This window comes from Gallus gallus, chromosome 4 (assembly GCF_016699485.2).
Source record: "Gallus gallus isolate bGalGal1 chromosome 4, bGalGal1.mat.broiler.GRCg7b, whole genome shotgun sequence".
In the NCBI taxonomy this organism is placed as follows: domain Eukaryota; kingdom Metazoa; phylum Chordata; class Aves; order Galliformes; family Phasianidae; genus Gallus; species Gallus gallus.
The window spans coordinates 30,910,645-30,931,406 of record NC_052535.1 but is presented as its reverse complement, the minus strand read 5'-3'; the positions used below and the strand labels follow the sequence as shown (position 1 = coordinate 30,931,406).

Sequence of the window (20,762 nt, the reverse complement as noted above, 5' to 3'; positions counted from 1 at the left end):
CTATGCCTGATTCTTCTGTAACTTTGCTGATGTTGGTTTCCTTTTTCAGAAAACTTGTAAGCTTCGTTCCTCACCTGTTAAGCAGGCATGTGATGGCTTTAAGAGAACGAATTCTGAATCCTTAGATGAGTATCAAATCTCTGTGCGTTTAATAACCATTTGCTGTTTGGCTGGACTTTATTTCTCTATGAATTAAAGTATTGGTTCATCGCTATTTGGGGCATGACGTTCAGCTCATCTGTTCACTCTGGCCATGATTCAGGCAAATATTCAGTGTCAGTGAGCATACACTGTATTGAAAGTTATCAGTGAGCATGCATGTGCCTAGCTCAGGAGTCTGAAATGAACTAACCAGTTAGGACTCCATGCATCTCTAACAGAATGCTCAGAATTGAGTTGAACTTTCAGTGTTTGAGTTTCATGTAAGTCTTCTAATACGACTTACAAGTTCTTTAAGATCACACTTGATGCTTACGCTCTGTCCCTAAAAATACACACACACACACACACACACATGTGATTGTTGAGTATTCTGATGGATTTTTTTTTTGAGAACAATAGATTTCATTCATAGTTTTTTTTATATTAGAATATGTGTTTAGTGCTATTGCATATTTACACCAGTCTCACACTATAAGAATCACAAAATAACAGAAGCACCCCATGCTTGAATACTAATTTTTCTTCTTTAAATAAGGCCGGGTTCTAACTGCGTATCTGCTCTTGGATTCCTTCCACGCATGCAGCACCACTCACCATTCTGTTCAAATAACTACACTGGTGAGAATGTTAGACTTTTTAAAACACCTTCTCCTTATGGAGGATTGAAGGTCGTAGCTGGAAAGCTGGTCACGTGAGCTGAGTCATTTCTATGTATTTTGTTAATTTTTCCTGGTTAATGGCCCTTTCAAATTCAAATTGCACGGTTACTTCAGAGTACTTCTTGGAAATAGCAGCTTACAGTGGGAAAAGATAACCTATTTCCTTTGAGCCCTGTAGCTTTATCTGTGAAGTACTGGCATCACGTGAAGATTAATTGAAGTTCTGTAGACACTTAGCCCAAAAACAAAATGCAACGAAACTCTCCTTGCCCGATTCAAAGGATAGCCATCTTAAATTCTAGCCACTTGCCTCCGAGGTACGAAAACTGGCAGATTCTGTTTATCAATTAGGGTGCCAGCATTTAGAACAACATCCAGAGGATAATGGTAATGAGGGACCACAGTCATGGCTCCAGGGGAACATATCAGTATTAACCTCAGTGCTAGGTCATGCACTATCCTTTTTAATGAGGGATGTTAGGGCTTCCTAGACAGGTGCATTTTGAGCTGAAGAGTAACATAACCTTTTTTACCTTATCATGTCAGGTGGCAAATTTAAACCACAGTGGACTGAAATAGGCTTGCTCAGCACTCTAGATAATTTAATTCCTCAGCCATCTTTCCTCTTTATCTCCTGTTGACGTGTTCCAGACTATAACACAATAACAATAAAAAAATGTTAAGATAAAAGCCTTCTGAAGGTGTGCGGCAGACTTTGTTCCCTTCCCCTTGTTCACCTGTGTGAATGGCAGCATGGAGTGCTGGAGGTGAAGAATCAACAGCTGGGCCTTGGTACAGAGTGCGCTGTGCTTTGGGGCCCTGTGTCTGACAGAATACCTCCAAAAGCCTCTGCAACAGTGTGCCTCCTGGTGTGCAAGCCCTAGGCTTTAGGGGGGCTGTCACTTGTGAATGGGGATACGTGAGTCTGACCTACTGCTTTTCTGTGTGGTGTGCTTTGGCCAGTCTGTGCTCCCTCTGAATTTCTATTTTTTTAAATATTACAAGCATGCCTTCAGTAAAATTACCTATTTAAGTGTATAATGAACAGTTTCCTGGGAACCACCACCTTGTTTTCTGTTCCACAACGGGCTCACTCATAAAATAAGCTTGAAATACACCCTATTTCTCTCCAGGTTTTTGAGGACAGAAACAGTTGATTTCATTAGCCATCAGTCAGGGACAAAACAGCTCAGATCTGAATGTGCCGAATCCAAGTATCATTATTTATGGTTGGGAAGCAGTATGATTCAGTGAAATATGCTGCTCTCCCCAGGAGTTACATAAGAATTACCACTTTGATGTTGCTTTGTAATCTTGGATAAGCCACCTATACATTTTGTGAGTCAGCTATCCCCTTTTCTAAAAAGGGCATCGTAGTACTTACCCTAAGAAAATATATTGTCATTGTGAAGTGCCTGGAGGCATTGAGAGGGACTCTTTGTGCTAAGGATAGCAGCAGCCTTTGAGGCAGGACAGCAGAGAGGTGCAGGTATATGAGCATTGCCTGTTCTGCCAGGCGCACAGACACAAGCAAGTCTGTTGAGCAGCAGCCAAGAGTTTGGTGATGCCAGAGGGCCCTTCCAGCCACCGAACAGTGCTGGCTGTTGCTTGTGCTGCCTGCGGTACTGGAAGGCTAACCAGTTGTTGACCTTGCACTAAAGAAAGAAAGGAAGGATTTTTCCTAAGGACTAAGATCATTCTTGGGCACTTAGAGGGGGTTACATGTTGTGACACTGATTGATACAGTCTTCTGATTACATTACAATAGGTGTAGCCAGTTATATTTTGCAGGAGAGTAAGCTTTTGTGAGGCCAGGCTAATGAATAAGCCTCTCTGTACCCTCTGAAATCATCCAAGTCCCTCCCTTGTGCATAGATAGAAATGACAGCGGCAGCCGCTATAACACAAGTGTGCCAGTACCTGGAGGACAGTCCAGTGCTGACCCATCCATCAGTGTCCTATTGATCATATTAACAGAAGTGGCATAGTGGTGTGTCAGTGCTAAAATGCAGCCCTGGTTTTATATTTGTACATTCTTCTAGAGTTAATGTAATTTCAGTGATATCCTCTATAATTAAATATCATTAATAACCATATGTTTTATTCAATTAAAGGCATTCTGGAAGCATCAGGCATCTTTTTGCATCTGGTACAATACCAAATTTTGTTTGGGAAGTGCTGCCATAGCTCCACGAGGAGCACAGAAAGCCAGATGAGAGATCTTGAAAGAAGTTTCAGTGAGTGGAGGGGGGTCCAACAGCAAGAAAATATATGTTGATGCTCTAAGCTTTCGTCTTTGACCCTCCTATTCGTGGTACAGTTAGAGACAGACTGACAGTAAAGTTACTATTGGAACTGAGCAGGCTAAGCAATGGCTTTTCAGACATGATCTATTTCTATTAGCTGATGATTGATTTTAGGTGTTTGAATAAATGCACTTACGTTTTTTATAGCAATAGTTTCTGGTGCATAAAAGTGTTGCGTTACACTGAAACACCTCTGGAGTGCAGAGGCAGCGATAGCAATATTTCAGGTGCCCTTCTTAATCATTCAGATCCAAGGAAAGACCGTGCCTTTGAACCTCTTGAGGGATGGCGTGACTGGCATCGCTATAAGCACGGCTCCCGCTAACAGAGCCCCTGTGGTCAGTGAGAAACTAGTGCTGATCAATGCCACCCAAGCACACCCATCAATAATAGAAGAAATCCACGACAGAAAAAGGTTGTTGTCTCACACCACAAAGTGCCTCTTGTTAGCAGCAATGCTGTGCTCCCGAGTGGACGTCTCAGCGGGGAATAAGGTGGTGTCCATTGTTAGGATGAGAGAATGCAGTTATTTGTTAATATCTGTGTGCTGTGCATTTGGTTATTTTACAAGAGCAATGTCAAGTGTTTTGCTCTCACAACTGTGCTGTGTGACACCGGAAAATGTGCCTCGCTGACAGTTAAATTTAGGTTTTACTAACTCTATCTTTTACTGTGATCTGGGGAGTGTTTATCTTGCTCAGCGTTAATACTTGATTTGTATATTTAAGTGGGTGATCACCACGAAACGGCCTTCAGCTGTATGATGCTTCTTTGCACAGTGTCAGCAAGGCTGCGTGAACGGGGCCCAGGAATGCCTCATGCCCGCTTCTAGCTCGGCTGCCTTCATCCTTATGGGCCCGATCCAAGCACACTGGACATTCTGGGGGAGGCTACTACTTATTTCAGTGGTCTTCGCACAAAGTCCAGAGAGGTGTTTGCCAGTTGTATTTTTCATAGAAAAATAATCAAATTTATGGGAGTTCCGCTTTGGTTGTTTAGATACTGATCCTTACAGCAGTGATTTACAGACATTTTCTGATTGCATACCCCTATCAGTACAAATGCTTGATACTTGACTACATTCCTCATTGCCTTTAGCAGTAGCCTACACGCTCGTGCTTTGTGACCGCCCGCTTCAACTTGGAGATCACAGCCGCCATCTTGCCACTGCTCCACCTTGCTGCTCTGCCTGGCACTGCTGCCCTGGCCTCCCATTGGCTGCAGCAGCTCCTTCTGTGCCAAGATTGGCCCCCGTCTCCAGCACATTGGCTGTGTGGAGCACGTGCTGCTGTGTGCAAGGGCTGTGTGAGGTGTGGCTGCCCAGCCACCACAGCTGCTGGGGACGTGCCCAGGAGGGTTGGTTGGTCGTCCTGGGTGCCAACCGAGTGCCAGTGACCTGTGTGTTGTCTGCTGGCTCTTTCCAGAGGAGGCACCCGAGTGACTGAGGTGACATCAAAGGAAAGGGGTACATCAAAGTAGCCCTTGGCTACTGTGGCAGACAGGAATCTGGGCTAGATGTGCCTTGGTGTGACCTAGCAGAACTACTGGGCATTCTTATGTACTCTCTGATATGTAGTGTGGAGGTGGAGTTCTGCACACGTATGGATGCTTGGAGCTCGGCCTGGCATTCGCAGCTGGGTGAATAGAACCTTTAGCCATTGGCACTAGAAGCTACAGCTAAAGAAATGTTTTCAGTAGAATCATTGACGAGCAGTTTTAGTACATTTTGTGGTATTTAATGATTCTGAAGTTCCCAGTTCTTGGAGTTATGGGATAATGCAAAAATATCCATTTCTCTGCAGCAGTTCAGGTTACACGAGCTCTTGGATTTGTAAGCGGTCCAAGAGGTCAAATCCAGTCAAATGCTTGTGTGGCTTATCTTGTATTAAATATTGCAGTAGTCATCTTATCTATCTGAGAAAGGTGAAAGGGTTCGGTGACCCTGAGACTTGAATCTGTGTGCCAGAGAGTAAGGGAATTTTTCAAAGTTGCTGTATTATGTTTAACCTCTTTGACTTCTTTTTTTAACAGGTGGTGTTAAGGATTCTTACACGGTTAAAAGGGTACAGTGCTCTTATTCTGTTAATATGTAAGCTTTCCTTATGGTCTGATCCTGCAAAGCACCAGGTACCTCTGGTAAAGGACTCTTAACTTCAGTTGGCATCAGTGGGAATTCTTATGCTATGTGCTCAGAAGGAAATCAGAAGACAGGAGCTTATAGAGGGTTCAGAAATGTTGTTGGAGTTCACTCACAACCTTATCACAAGGCCATGATTTTTAAGGGCTTCTACAACTCTCAGCTCCTGTAGCTGTGGTAACATGAAGGTATTTGCTGTCATTATACAAAAAAATTCCAAACCTTTGTGATTGAGAAAAATGTAATAACGTTAAAACTGTTTGTCTCAACACCAGCAGACAAACCAGATGACTGCAATATCACAAGTCTCGGAAGTGCTATAATTATTAGGACAAGTTTGCAATATTTGTAATGCATTTAGGGTTTAGCAGCTTTGGGATTTTCAGGTTTATTTCCTGTTCCCCCATCGTGCTTCCCATCTTAAGCTCTGGAGAACAAAATCCCTACATCTACTTGCACAGTAGTAAGCTAACGCTGTAAATATTTGAGACCAAGACTGTTCATCTTGAAATAGTTTGCTTCTAGTGGGTAGACTGCTGGGCCTACTGTGAAAGGACTTTCACCTTGATGTATGTTACAATCTGTTGATGTTCTCTGCCTCTTCACGATTTACTTGTGTCTTCCAGTACAAGCATCATTATTGCACAAGCTATTTCTGAAAATTGTGGGGTTGGGTCAATGTAAGGACCAGCGTCCTTCCTGTGATGAGCCCTTAGCCTCTCTCTCAACCAGGCTCTACTTATGCTAAAATAATTAGTACTGTTTTTATTCAAATCTCATGGCTGTTTGGAGAGAAGGACACTAATTTCTTCAAACTTTTCAGTCCAACTCTTCAGAATAACAGTGATACACACACACACACACACACACACACAAAAAGCTTTTGTGATCGCCTGCCTGGATTATGTAATTTTGTATCTGAACAATGTAATTTATGATCAATATCTGAAGTGGATGGCTGCGGCAACCCCAGTATATTAATAGCTGTATCCATTATTTTCCGAAGAAGAATCTCCTGGGCCTTTCCTGTGATATAAGCATTACTGCTAACTGGGTATCTGGCTGGAAAGGATGATAGTGTCCCCTGCTATTATAAATCTAGTGAGCTCACCATTAAGTGTCTGTCTTTATTCTCCCCTTTGGGCATTGTTCCAGTCCCTTTTTGGCCTTTTTATTTTAAAGAAAAATCTTGTCCATATGGTTGAAGAAGGAAGTATACTTGCCCTCAGATTCAATTAATGTATGCTTGTTCTGTGTATTATGGAACCAGACTGCCGTTGTGCAGGAGAGAGAAAAGAGACTGGTCTTCACTGAAAATCTAAATTATTAGCCCACATGCATCAAGAAAGAATAAAAACCCTCGCTAGAGGATACAGTAGATCTAAATATGCATGCCCTGGTTCACGTAGACGGCCAAACTCTTCAAACAGAAACATAATTTGACCTATGAAGTAATTAATGCCATGATTATGGGGAGGGAAGACACCACAGTTCAGACTGCAGCCAGACTGCTTTCCATTAATAGAAAGCTCTATTATCCCCCTTCCCAACACACACACACACACAGCTCATTTTTAAAAATGATGTTGGCTACAAAATTTCTTTGTCTGCACTGAAGGCATAGCAGATTGTTTCTGCAAAATTTCAAGAAATTTCCTGCAAGTTTTTCAGATTATCTGATTCCAGGCTTGCTGGGGTTTTTTCCTGCATTACTTGAAAAGGGTAGCTTACTTCTTTTTCAGCCTTACCACATAAAACCCTTTTACCAGATTTTTGAGGAAGATAAATTGGCAGATTTTCAGAACGTCACTTCTTTGTGTAACAAAAATGCAATTAAACAACTTAATGAAGGGAAACCTGCTGGAGACTTTCAAGTATGTAGCTACTATTGCTATCTCAAGAAAATTCCTGAATTACTAGAAACTATGGGGCTGTACTGAGACTGTGTTACCATACACTTCCCCTTATTCACTGCTTTAGGCATTTGCTGTTGCCTTCTTCTGGAGGAAAGGTACTTGGTGACATAAACCTCTGTTTTAATCGGCGTGGTCAGTGTAGTTATGTCAGCAAAAATTCATTTTTACTCAAATGAATAAGCATTAGTTTAGAACTAGAACAACAGATTTCTTATCAATTGGTCTAGAAATTCAGGGAGTAGAGGGTGTAAGATTAAGAGCTTGAAGAACATGATTGTACTTTTTTTTTTCCTAAGCACTTCTTATTTCTTTGTATTCCTGAAAATTAATTATACTACTAAAATGTTAAATGCAAGACATCTATAAAGGGCAAGAGTAGCAATTTTTTAAGAAATGGCAGTTATTTTCATAGTTAGCTGTTCTTTCAGTTGTGCAAGCTAATCAGGGGGAGAAAAGGTAGTTCTTTTAATTGAGATTTTGAACTCAGTTGATCCCTTTTCCCCTAAAGAATTGTCTTAAAAATACCTGTGAAAATTGAGAGAGACCTCTAAGATCTATTCTCTTCCACAATGCTCGTGAGATATAGGGCCAGGCTGAGGACTTGTGTCTGAGCTCTTCCAGTGAAATCTCCATCCTCTGTAGGCTGTATAAGGACTGCGTTCGTACCATTTCCAAAAGGTCAGACCCATTTCATTATCCCCATTTTCCACTGAGGTAAGTAAGCATCTTGCCAGAAGTCATTAGAGAAGCCTGCTTCAGTGCCACGGACAGAGGAGTAGCACCATAGTTTATGCCGACATCCTTGATTCTACCTCATTTTTAAACTGTCCCTATCTTTCCACTTAGACGATCTATAAAATCAAGCTAATAATGTTTATGCTTAATTTTGGAAGGAGCTTAGAGGTTTAGAAATAAATGCTTGCTCTGCAAATGCAAAGATTTATTTTCCATGTGGAGTAATTACAGCTGAGTAGGAATGGGAAGATGATCAAATACATTAGAGGAGGACTTAAGATCACAAATGGCTGTCAGTGACACTTATTTTCTTAATATTTTAGATGCTTCTGCACATCCTGTAGGGAGGCTAATCCACAGAAAAAAGCTTTGCTATCATGTCACCTAACTTTTTGATGTCTACCCCTCTCAGAAACTTATTTTAGGCTCAGCATTTCTGGCTATATGAATCTTGAGTATCTTTTGCCATCAGATAGCGATGGAGTTGCATCGGAACTCTGGGCTTAGAGGCAAAGGCCTTCTTCAAGTTGGACATCAGTTTTCCAAAGGAACAAAATCTGTACTCTGCCATAGATTTCAAAAGGATTTAGAGATACTCCTTGTTTCAGGGAGCTGCTTCTTCATTCAGGGAAGATTTATCCCAAATACTTCATATACAGAAGAGCTGAGAACTTTGTAGAACAGCACTGTATCGGGAACCCTGTATGATAAATACTGACTCCGGTCTTAACTTTTTTTAAGAAAAATGATTGCAAGAATTAAGACCATTTCCATTGAAGATGCCCGAAGTCTGAACTGGGCATCTTCAAGCCCTGATAAGGCACAGGTGAACGAGGAGAAGACTGGCTGTCAGCCAGCAAAGCTGACCACAGAAAGAGAGAAGTACGATGCATTGTGCCTTGGCCAGCCTGCGCTGCCCTGACCTCGGGCCGTTCTACAAAATGTACGCGAGAGTAAAGTCACAATTCAGAAGAAGGCCTTGCACTGAAACTCAGCAGTCTGGGGGCACCCCTACTTTAAACACTGGCCACTGGGAGCAAACAAACTCAGCTACACACAGAATCGGTCTTGTGATTAAAAATACATGATTGCTCCAAAGGTTTCAAGCCCTGTGTAATAGTTGGGTCCGATAGCTAGCTGTGAGAATGCAATGCTTTAATCCTGGGGCCCAGCCACGGTACCCAGGAAGCAAAGCCCTGGCTTACAGAATATTCAAGCCATCTTCCCTTTTTGCCTTTGCAGCCTTCAGTTTCTGCTCATTTGAACTTTTGTATCCACTTTCTCCATTATGTAATGGCCTAGAGGTCATGCATGTTCCTCTGCTTTGAATAATAAATCTCTACGAAGCCTTAGTATCTCTGTTTGAAAATTTATTTCTTTCATTTTAATATTTTATCAATTTTATCCTAAATGGATGACCTTAACTGGTTGCAGTTCATTTCATTTCTTCTCTGTTTAAATATTTTAAAGGTTCCAAAGTACAAACATCATTCATGCAGTGTGTAACAAAAATGCTCAGCTTGAGCTTTGGATTATTTAATTGTAATTGTCAAGCTATTATTAAAATTGATTTATTTTCTTCTCTTTTTGCAGTTTCTTCTCCCCCATTAATTCTCCCCATTTCTGACTTCTTTCATCACATACTCTTGCTGGTATTTATAGAATCACAGAGTGGCTTGGGTTGGAAGGGACCCCGAGGATCATCAAGTTCCAACCCCCTGCCACAGGCAGGGCCACAAACTTCCAGATTTGGTACTAGACCAGGTTGCCCAGGGCCCCATCCAACCTGTTTGGATGGGGGTCTTGAACACCTCTAGGGAGGGAGCATCCACAACTCTGGGTAGCCTGTTCCAGCACCTCACTCTCCCTGTGGAGAACTTCCCATGACATCCAATCTAAACATACCCTTCTTGAGCTTAAAACCATTCCCCTTTGTCCTATCACTGTCTACTCAAGTAAAAAAGTTGATTCCCCTCCTTTTTATAAACCCCTTTTAAATACTGGAAGGCTGGAATGAGGTCTCCTCACAGCCTTCTCTTCTCCATGCTGAACAAGCCCGGCTTCCTCAGCCTGTCTTCATAGGGGAGGTGCTCCAGCCCTTTGATCGTCTTTGTGGCCCTCCTCTGGACCCTTTCCAACAGCTCCACATCCTTCCTGTACTGGGGGCCCCAGACCTGGATGCAGTACTCCAGATGGGGCCTCATGAGGGCAGAGTAAAGAGGGAAAATCATCTCACCAGAACAGAGCACCCACCCCTCTGATTTTGCAGCTGGCCACCCCTCTTCTGATGGAGCCCAGGATACTGTTGGCTTTCCAAGCTGCAAGAGCAAACTGCTGGTTCATGTTCATTTTTTCATCCACCAGGAGCCCCAGGTCCTTCTCTGCAGGGCTGCTCTCAAGGAGTCCTTCTCCCATTCGGAAAACCCCTCAGCAAAACACTCCAATACTGAATAGTGTAATCAATGTTAGGCACAAGTAGACCTTTCTGCTTTAAAAAAAATATATGTATATATATAGACATTAGAAATTAGTAATTAATTAAATGATGAAATATACTTAATGAATGATAAACATATTTATCAGCTGGTACCGCCTTGGTTCTATGACTAATCTGGGCTTCTTTAAGCTGAAAAAGTTATATTGTGATGATCTATCGTTCATATGCATAGATGCACAACAGATTGAAAGAAGTTAACGAATAGCTGTCGAGTGGGGAGTGCTGACAGCGGTATGGTCTGGGGCAGATCAGGTTCTTCGTAAGAGTAGCAGTACTGCCCCTTCTCAAGCCTTTTTAGGTAATTAAATTCTGTCTTCGTAAATTTCAGTGTCAGTTGGCTGTGGCATTCTTGCTGCTTGTCCTGAGCAGCTTAGCGTCAGTTCGTGCAGCTTCACACTGACACTTGCTGATGTCCGTTCTTACTGACCCTTACAGTATAGAAAATGCTTTGGGATATTCAGAAATGAAAGACAATAAGAGCTAGTAAGTGCAACTTAATTTCATCATTGTTACCTTGATAATCTTCTTTTATCTTTCTCTTGTTCAGCATTAAAGTCTTGCGCTATTGTAGCTGTATCTGCAGTATTAGTAAGATGTGGATTCATGTTTCATTTTTGATGTCTCTGTCTCATGGTACAGTGTCATAACCCGTGTTCTGGTTTGGCTATGCAGTATTCCACATCAGAGAGACATATTAAATCTGTTTCTTTCCTGTCACATCTCTAGCTACCAGGAAAGTATGAAAGAAATGGCACTACCCCTCTTGAACTGACGTTAGGCTTTTGTTTTACCTTGTGTTCTGTCACCACAACGCAGGTCACACAGATCATTTAGAGCAGGCATCTCTCGACCTCCATGCAAAAAAATGGGGACATCTTGTTTTCTAGTGTGGTCCTAGGCTGCACGCAGAGGTGAAAAAGAGTTGAAGTGAGTGAGTAGATAAGTAGGTTGCCTCTTGCTTGCTTCTGAGTTCATGTTTAAATCCTAAAGGGTCACGTTAGATTGGAGTATTAGACTAGCTAGAAAGCTTAGAAATTAATGTATCAAAAAGGATTTGATACATTACGACATTTGTGAACACATTCTCTTTATTAGTCAAGTGTTGTTATTGGTGCTTGGAGTAGTTCACATCATGCTCAAATTTGAATAGCTTTGATATACTTGTAAACTGTATCTCCGCTTATTAGACATGTTGGACAAGCCATGGAAAAAAATAGTGGTGTGTACATGGAGGGCACCATGAGCTGAGGCACTGAGAGAGTTAAGTCTGACATCAGGGTCAGCTGTTCAGTAGAACAGCACCAGTATCTGCACAGATACCCAGAAAGCCATAAAGGAACCGTGGCATTTTTTCCAGTAGTGAGATTGCCTGGGAATGTATCTGGCCACCAAAGTGAAAATACACCGCTACTATTTACCTCAACAGGGTAAAGATGCCCACGAATAGCAGTATGCTCCTTTAACTCTGGGTGAAGACGAGGTCATGAATTCAAATCCCTGTCTCCACTTGCAGATGCGTGTGTACATTTGTCTGCAGACAATGCTGTCTGTATGTATACAGTCATGGATCACTGCAGCAGCACAAGTCAATTAGCGTCTGTGAGACTCCATCATCCTTGGAAATAATTCTATGAATGCTCTAGGGAATGCTATCAAAAGGACAGTGCTGAGAACTACAGGCCTCAGAGGGTAAGCCTAGCAAAATGACCACCTTTGCCACAGGTTTCTGAACACTTTTGTGTTTACAGATGCCTGAACTTCTCTACACTTCCTTAGTGTCTCTTGGGAAATACAAAGGATAACAATTAACCTGTGCTTATTAATAACCACAAAAAGCGATGGAAGACTCTCTGAGGTGGCATTCCTCATCTGAGCTTTCAGCTGGTGTCTGAAAGGATAGAAATTTTACCAAGATAGGTAGGGCTGAGCTTCCTAATTACAACATATTTTATAGACCTGATTTTGCTTTTAAAAGCAATGATACACAGCAGTCTTCAGCTTTGACCTGGGATGTAAGAATCAGACCGAGATAAGATAAATCTCCAGTCCTTCTCAAGTAGTTCCGTCTCAATAGAGGGTATTCTGTGAGATAATAGAAGGCCACAGGTAGTTGTTTTCTTTTACTGCTGTATGGGAATTGCTAAGTCATGGTTTGAGCCAATGATTGCGCACCTGGTGAAGGGACACAGCTGGCCCTGGGAGCACAGGTGAAAGCAACTCACATGAAATCACCTTCCACCCCTCCCTAAGCCTCATTTAAGGACTGGCTGCCACAAGGAGAGGTTCTCTAGCTGGAGATCCCTTCTTTTGAAGTATCTGGGGTGCTGTGATCCTTGGGACTGGTAGGCAAATCTTTATTTAAGTGGTCTGGGGCTGTCACCCTTTTTTGGGTGATTCTGAACTGATTATTTGCTGTTGCCTTTCTCTATGAGCGCCAGACTATTTTTCATCACTTTGTATTTTCATCTCTCCTATAAACTCAAAATGAATGTCTTAAGAAATAGTTGAGTTCTTTTGTATCCTTTTATTTTTTTTAATTGCTAGTTGTTGTTGTTGACCACCTGTATCTTTTTTGCTTGCTCAGACTTCTTTTTTTTGGTCTTTCTCTTTTTGGAACTGCTGAGGTGTGCATGAGGGAATCTTTTAAATTTTCTTTTCAGTACAAATGGAAAGTTGAAAAATCACTGAGTTAATTTCTGTTTTGAAACTTTGTTATTTTGTTTTGAGGTTTTTCTCTGAGGAAAGCATGAGGAGCTTTTAAAAACATACAGCTCTGTATCTTGCTTGCTGCAGGTTTTTAGCCCTTCTCTCTACTGGGGAAGGATGCAAAAGCTGTTTATGAGTGTAAGTAAAATAAAGGATTTTTTTAATCTTGTTTTTTTTGAAATCCAAAGGGAAGTTATCAATGTAAAGAAGACTTGCAGGAAAGCATGTTAATTTTTTCCAGCTCTATTCACTGTGCTTTCCTTTCCTTGCCTTTCAGTGGTTTTCACTGAAGAATGTGTATGTGACGTTGCATGTTACCAAGAGGTGAAATTAACGTAGAAACGAAATATTAACCAAAGAAGACCAAAGGGAAGGGAGGACAACAGAGGAAGAAAGAAGAAAAAAAAAATAAAATAATGGAGGAAAAAAGCCAAAGGTAAAATAGTTTTGTTACTATTTGATGTGTCTTAAAACTTGTTGGGGGGGGGAGGGAAGTGGGCTTAAACTAAACTTATGCTAAATCCAAAAAAATGAAAGAGTATTTTTTTTGCTAACTAGACACTGACTAATAGAAAAGTTAAGGCTTTTCTTGTAGGTAGCTACATAGTGGCCACAAGGCACTGGCCAGCCCCATGCCTGTGGTGACCAATTTCCCCCAGCAACTATCAGACATCAGGTGTTAGGCTGGTTCTGAACTGGGGAGCCTGATTAGTGAATTAATTCACCTAGTGGCTGTTTATACCACACTCCTCCCAGCCTGTGGCTGAAGACTTTCAGGCTGCCTCTGAGGGCCAGGCTCCATGCTGTGGTACCTGCTGTGGGCTGCCACAGCTGAGCCTCCCCCCTGACCAGGTCTCTCTGCAGGCCACCTGCTCCTCTCCTCCTACTGCAGGCTCAGGCAGTTCCAGCTCCAGTGGGAAAGAGTTCAGCTGACAGCAACAAAAAATACCTAGAGGTTTCAAAACAAGGCCTTTGGAGAGGGGCTTGCAGGATCAGGCTACTGTTAGACAACAACAGGTAGAAGGCTGTATGTTGAAAAGAGGACTGTCTTACTCTGATTGATTTGGTCTTCCTCATACTGTTTGTTCATTTGCTTTTCACAACTGTTCCAAACCCTTCCTCATATTCCTTTGACTGTGGTATTAGTTCTGTTTGAATTGAACAGATTTCTCTCCTTTGCTATTTGTATTCCTACATGTCAGTGATCTGACAAAGACCCTGTTTTGACTCTTGTTGTCCCTCAAACTGAGGGTAGCTGTTAATGAAGAATGTCCTCTTGAGCTGCCTTAGATTTGGACCTGCTCTGTGATCATCTGCTCACTGGTTTGAGTCTTCTAAGTTCAAGTATGCAGTGAGGTTGGTGTTTTTTCTGAGGTTTTAGGTGCTTGTTCCAACAGTTCTTCCATGTTTTTTTTTTCAAGGGCTTATAACTGTATTGAATGAGTGAATTTTTGAAGAAAAGTACATAATGAACCCAACTGTGCTGGAAGGCAAGGGGATGGCCCTCTACAAAATTGCCACCTTCCATCTAATGAAAGGACTCTATACAGGATCTTGAATTACAGACCTGTGAGCCCTACTATTATTCCTGGCATATTACGGTGGGGCACCATCTATTATAAAAATAAGGGATGACATCACTGAGCAGTAGGTTGCAGGTTTTAGTGTAGATAAACATGATTTAGTGAAAAACAGTGAAACTCTTACCTACATGTTTCTGAACTCAGAGGTGAGATGTGCTGCTCCTGAACTTGAGGAAGAGGGGTTCGAGATATTGTAGTCAGTGTGGCAGCATAAAGAATCCAAACCAACCGACAAAAAAAAAAAAACTAAGAAAAATAGTGAGTACAAAAGACAGGTGACTGTTCGGTCACTATGCAGGCTGTGATGCACCCACATGTTCATATATATGTGCACAGCTCTGGTTTCCACATGTCACTAAGGAGGCAGTGGGATTAGAGGACATACAGATAAGGTGAATCAAAATGTTTTTGAGGATGGAGCAGCAATGTTGTGAAGGAAGACTAAAAAAAGGCTAGAATTCTTTTGAAGAGAAGACTGAAGAATCTGAGGGGAGATGCAGCCAAGGTTCACAAAATCAAAAATGCAATGGTTTAGATAATCTCGCTAGCATAAGAAAGTTTAGAAAAGAATTAGACTCCTTTCATGCACATCTTCATGAAGGATACTTGAATAACTAGCTGGGAAGGTAACTTCTGAAATATAAAAACCAACTGGATGCTGGAGCAGTACAAAGGAGTCATATCTCGTTTCCTTTCTTTCAATTTTATTCTCTGTGCTTTTACCTTTTTGCTTCTCCACAGCTATTCTGCTTTTACCCTTTGGTATTCTAGTTGTTTAACATCACATCCAAAATCCTCATCACAGCTCAAATCAATTTCATTTAAGACCAGACTGATCATCACTGAATCTGAGTACTCCATTGCTTTATGAAGGCTAAGGGATACAGCACAACTCTGAATGACTGAAGGTATTGTAATCTGGACCTTGATGTTTGAACTGTTATTTAAAAAAAAAATCAGAATAATTAGTTTATAATTTAAGTTGCAACTTGTATGAGAAATTTAATGGACTGAAAATGAGTAAAACAGAAGGGATGACTGCTTTAGAGGACTAATTGTTCCCAACTTTCACCTTTTGATTCATGGATTGGCTTGCTACTTTTGTAATTTAAATATATGAAATTTCTTTGAAGTAATATGTGCTAGGAAATATATGCCTGAACTGCCTGCTCAGATACGCATCCTGGTTAAGTGAAGTAGCCTAGGGCTTTCAGAAACGACATCTTTTTTTGGACTGGAGTACCATGGTTTAGCTTCCTGAGCTTTTTTTTGAGTATGTATTTTATTTGATTCACTCTCCAAAAGCACTCTGGTTTTGCACAAGCTGGGATGTAATTCATTGACTGTGAAAGTCTTGAGTCAAGTTGCTTGATACACAGAACTTAGAACTGTCTGCACTGTACCTTCTGAGCTGCATGTGGCTGTTTAAGTACAGCTCCATGTATTGGTTGGTGTGGGGAAAGTGGCTTAATCTCTGCTTTTAGGAAAGAGTCAGCCAGAGCCTACAAGGCAATATTACTAGATTTTCCTGTCCTCTGGCTGTTCATTTGGCTGAGCCCCATTCTTTGTGTGACCTTTGCAAGGCTGTGGGAACAGTTTGATGTAGCTTCCACAGTTCCGGAACAGGATAGGTGTCTTAAGGCTGTCGACACAATAAGGTTTCTGGTGAAGTTTGGAAGGCTGAGGAGATAAAAGCACAACCTGTCGTAGCTTTTTCTCAGAATGTCTCAAGTGCTATACTTCAATCACAGTAAATTCTTTTTCAAGCCATGTGACCATCAAATTCCCAATAAAAATGGGAACGCAATTGATAGTGATGCCACTTTTGCAGAGAACATTGTATTTTTGTGCCAGGAAAGCATACTTCTTATTCTACTAAACGGAGCAAAAGTCTTCTCTTGGGCCTCGTCTTTTCTGGATGGTGTCATCTTCTCAGAAATACATCATCATCAGAGTGCTTTGTCCCAGTGATCTATTACACCAATACATCTGTTGCTTTAATGATACATTAGTGTCATACCTTATCGGAGTGATGCATACCAATGATCTATTACTCAAAAGGTGGTGCTGTTCAGGAATGAAAGAATTCATGGACACGTTCAGTGTAATTAGAGATAACAGCCAACATACATTACACTACAAGCTGCTTTCATGGAACCAAGAATACCAGTATTATGCTAGCCTCTTCAGTGCCATTTTCTAGTGCCATTGTGCTAGATTTGCAATGCTGAGGTTGTTATATCTCTTTTAAACCTTTTAAATATACTAAGAGCAACTACCATTAACCTTGGGTCACTGTGAAGCAGACTGTATCCAGCTACATTATTTTTACTATATAGTAGTGCAGTACTTACTTATCCGTAACCATATGAAACTAAGTAACATTAACCTCCAGATAGTCTGAAGAACATATCATATCTCATTATAATAATCTGGGCTTCATCCTTTGCTTGACTTTAATTGTTGTCCGTTCTCAAACATTCTCAGTTACATGACAGTTGAACTTCAGCCTGTCATTAACTGTAGGCCTCTTTAATCTTAACCTTCATTTTCTTTACTGTTACTTTTTTTCCCATTATTTTAATCACTGAAAAACACGTGAAGTCAGTCTGGTTTACACTGTTTTATGTAGTATGCTAATTAAATGTTTCCAAAATGCCATCCAGAGAGCCGTTTTATTAATTTTCATTGTAAAGAAGGCTAGAAGTCTATATTGATTACATAAACTCAGAGTTTTCTCTCCTCTGCCTTCACTTTTTCACTAATTGGGCCCAAGCTAGGGAGACATTCCTGAGACAGAATCAGAACCACATTTTGTCTTGTGGTAGTTTAACTGAGGTATGCAGTATTGATTTCTTTGTTTTTCTTTTAAACACTTTACAGCCATCTGTGAAGAGTGCTGCTTAGCAGGACACTGAGGCTTCCTTTTATTCAGGAGTTTGCAGCACAGGAGGTCTCCAGGTATGTCAAAATTCTTTTGCCAAATAATCCAGTGCAAAACTATTAGCAACTTATGTGCTGACACAATGAGGGAGGAAAAGGAAGGGCAAAGTATTTATAATATGTGAATATTGGATTGTTTCCCTCTTACAGTCTCTTTTGTTATATTCAGCTTCATTATTAGCAACAGGTATCATTTTAATCTGTAGAATGGGTTGTTAAAACAGCTGTCACTGATACATTTAGGTGTCTGGAAGAATCCACAGAAATTTTAAATGGTGATGCAGCATCATGAATGCAGAACATCCTACTCTTTATATTCATGCTCCTCCATGGGTACTGAGCTGATTTGTCACCTTCCAGCGGGGAAGCTGCTGGCCCTGATGCTTCTCTTGCCTCTACTAGGGCAGGGCAGAAAGCTCTCTTTGTAAGAGAGTGTCCAATGGAAGAAGAACACTTGCTGTCATCCAGAGAGTGAGACTGAGTAGAATAGCTTGTGTAGGTGCTCTGGAACTGCTAAAGCAGGAAGTGGTGTAACAGGTTGTAGTACAGAATGCTGTCTGTGGCTGTGCAAATGTGGCAGCCACAAAATGTGCAGCACACCATTTCAGGAGCAGCAAGTGGCAAGGGCCTTTCAGCTGGAAGGCTTACCACAGCCAAACCAAGTCTTGGCTCTTAAAGTGCCAGGGCCTGGGAGGAGGCTGCTATAGTCAAACTGTCCCTGTTATCTTCCTGTCAAACAGTTGCTATTTAAGCAGTGATCCCACCGATAATCAGGGAATTCATGGCTGGGGCTATGCCACCTGGTCACAAGTGGAGCAGCCTGCTAGTAAAGCAATGCAGGAAGGCTTGCTTCACTGCAGTGATATGGGGGTACTTCAGCAAGAAATGGTGACAGATTTATTTTGAATAACAAACCTGTGACCTGAATGTATCTTGTGAAAGAGATGTCATCCTTTTTCAGCCACAGAAATCCCAATCCTCAATGGGGTGAATGCTTTAACTGAAATTGCAGTTGCCTGAGTCACTGTACCTAGGATATTTGCAGCCTCTTATCCGAAAAAGCAGGTTATTTCCCTGAGCGTTTACTAGGGTTCTTGAGTCCTGAAGATCTATTGGATCTGGCAGCTGAAGTTTCTGTGGTGTTGGCCTGCTGGCTGTAGTGGGTATAGTCTGTTCCTGATAGAAGTCTACTTTACCACAGAAGCCTTCCAGATGATTATTAACAAACAGGAGCTGTTAATTCTGATACACTGCAGGTGAACAAAGATCTTTGTGTAACTTGCCTTGCATATAGAGCAATCAGAAGAGATGGATTTGGTATGGAAAGTCTAACTAGCTGGTGGACTTCTGATTCTGTTATTAATAAGTACTATGTGTCTAACAGTTTATGCAATAGCATGTATTATCAACTTGTATGATATTGAGTCTCCTCAGTCTAGTAAGGTGAGGGGATGTGTTAGCATTCCCTTCAGAGACGGGTATCTGCATAGAGAAAGAGAACTAAGTGAAATGCTTAATAATCTACAACAATGGGGACTACAGGCAAAGTGTGTGGTCTCATCAGCTTGGTTTTAATGGCCATTTACTCAGAGGCAGCTCTGTGCCCTTGTTCTCTGCTTTAGAGGTACGGTTTGTGGGGTCACTGGAAATCCATCTGAGTGATTGGTGACTTTGGGTTTTTGTTTTTTGAGTTCATTTTGGCAACATTTCTTATTCAGTCTTGTTCATTTATGTGCTACGCAAATGCTTTTGCTAGTGTGGTGCAGAAAAGGAAGAATGATAGGCAAGGTGGGTGGTAATTGCTTTAGTTTGCTCAAACTGTACTGCCAGTGAATGTTGAACCTTGCGTGTTAGTAGGCTGTGTCAGAGTACATGTGATGGCTTAGGACACGCATTCCTTTTAGTTAATGATGAAATGATAATGATTGTTAGGTGAAAACACCAACTGTTTTTTTTAGCTAGATTTAGCCACCTGCAAATATGATGTTTTAGAATGAACTCAAACTTGGTACACTCCACAGCCCCTGAAGAGAACAAAGGTTCTCCAGCGAAATTCATCCTAACTTATAGGCTGGGGAATGTTTGCCAGCTGGTGGTGTTTAACTCCATTTTAAAAGCAGATAACCTGGAAATCTGCATTATGTTAATGACTTTGTGTCTCTCTCATGCAAGGCAGCATCTTCCATTGATTTCATAAATCTTTAAAACAAAACCTTATGCTACCTGCATGTCTGAAACTCCATAATAACAAAATGGACAGATTAAACAGACTTGGTTTGAAAGAGGAGAAAAGGTAACACGCAACTTCTTTATAACTTAACTGTGTTCCCCAAGTAGATGCTACATGCCACAGTAACCAACAAGAGCTTTGCATATCAACTTGTGTTTTCTGCTTTTTTTAATAGAAAAGGAGCTCCTGAAACTGTAAGATTGTAGATCTGAACTGGAATGGTGAGGGGTGGCAGGGCATTGGAAAGGGGTCAGCAAACACTTAATCTAAAGCAGGTGCAACTAGCTGAGTATGCCTGTGTCCTAACATCAGGACTGCGAAGTGTAATGGCTAAGGTGAACATATAGCATTCATTCCTCTGGAAAATTAACTTCTGGTGCAGAGATGGCAAGAGCAGTTGCGAGCACTAAAGTGGCTCAAGCCATGGAACAACTTGCTTAGGTGCATGAGAGCTAGAATCATTAGTCTTCGTGAGCAAAACCCTGGCTTTGTGCAGATCAGTGAGGATTTTGACATTGAACTGGGACCAGGATTTCACTGTAATTACTGCTTATGGCCAATGTGCAGCATTTATGCTGCTGCTTAGTGTTGAACTGTTTGCTTCTGGATTTTTTTCTGGTTGCTTTTTGTTGCCAATCATAGAAACTGATATATTCCTTCCCCTCACTTTTCAGGTGTGGAAGTAGGACTCATAAATCCCTGTGCTGCTTGCTTCTAAAATGTGTTACTTAAGAAGTAGAATTTGGCTGATTAGGATGGAAAGATCATTTGAGTAAATGAATGGCATGTTCTGGATTACTTTCCTCTTCAGCTCCTCAAGCAGTGCTTGCTGACCAAAGTGCATTAAATAACTGCATAAAATATTTGTGGACTGACTCTCAGGCACAG

At 41.3% G+C, this 20,762-nt stretch overlaps 1 protein-coding gene across 2 annotated transcripts in view; it reads left to right on the top strand.

Annotated features, from left to right (window-relative positions):
• ZNF827 (zinc finger protein 827) overlaps positions 1 to 20,762 on the top strand; it is a 184,825-nt gene that overhangs the window by 38,510 nt on the left and 125,553 nt on the right. The window contains exons 1-3 of one of the 2 annotated variants that reach the window (XM_040700278.2): positions 12,598 to 12,754; positions 13,396 to 13,554; positions 17,585 to 17,662. The gene's annotated coding sequence lies outside the window, so the exon portion shown is untranslated. Of the gene's footprint in view, positions 1 to 12,597; positions 12,755 to 13,395; positions 13,555 to 17,584; positions 17,663 to 20,762 lie in introns of those variants that run through there. The other variant, XM_040700277.2, reaches the window with a different exon arrangement.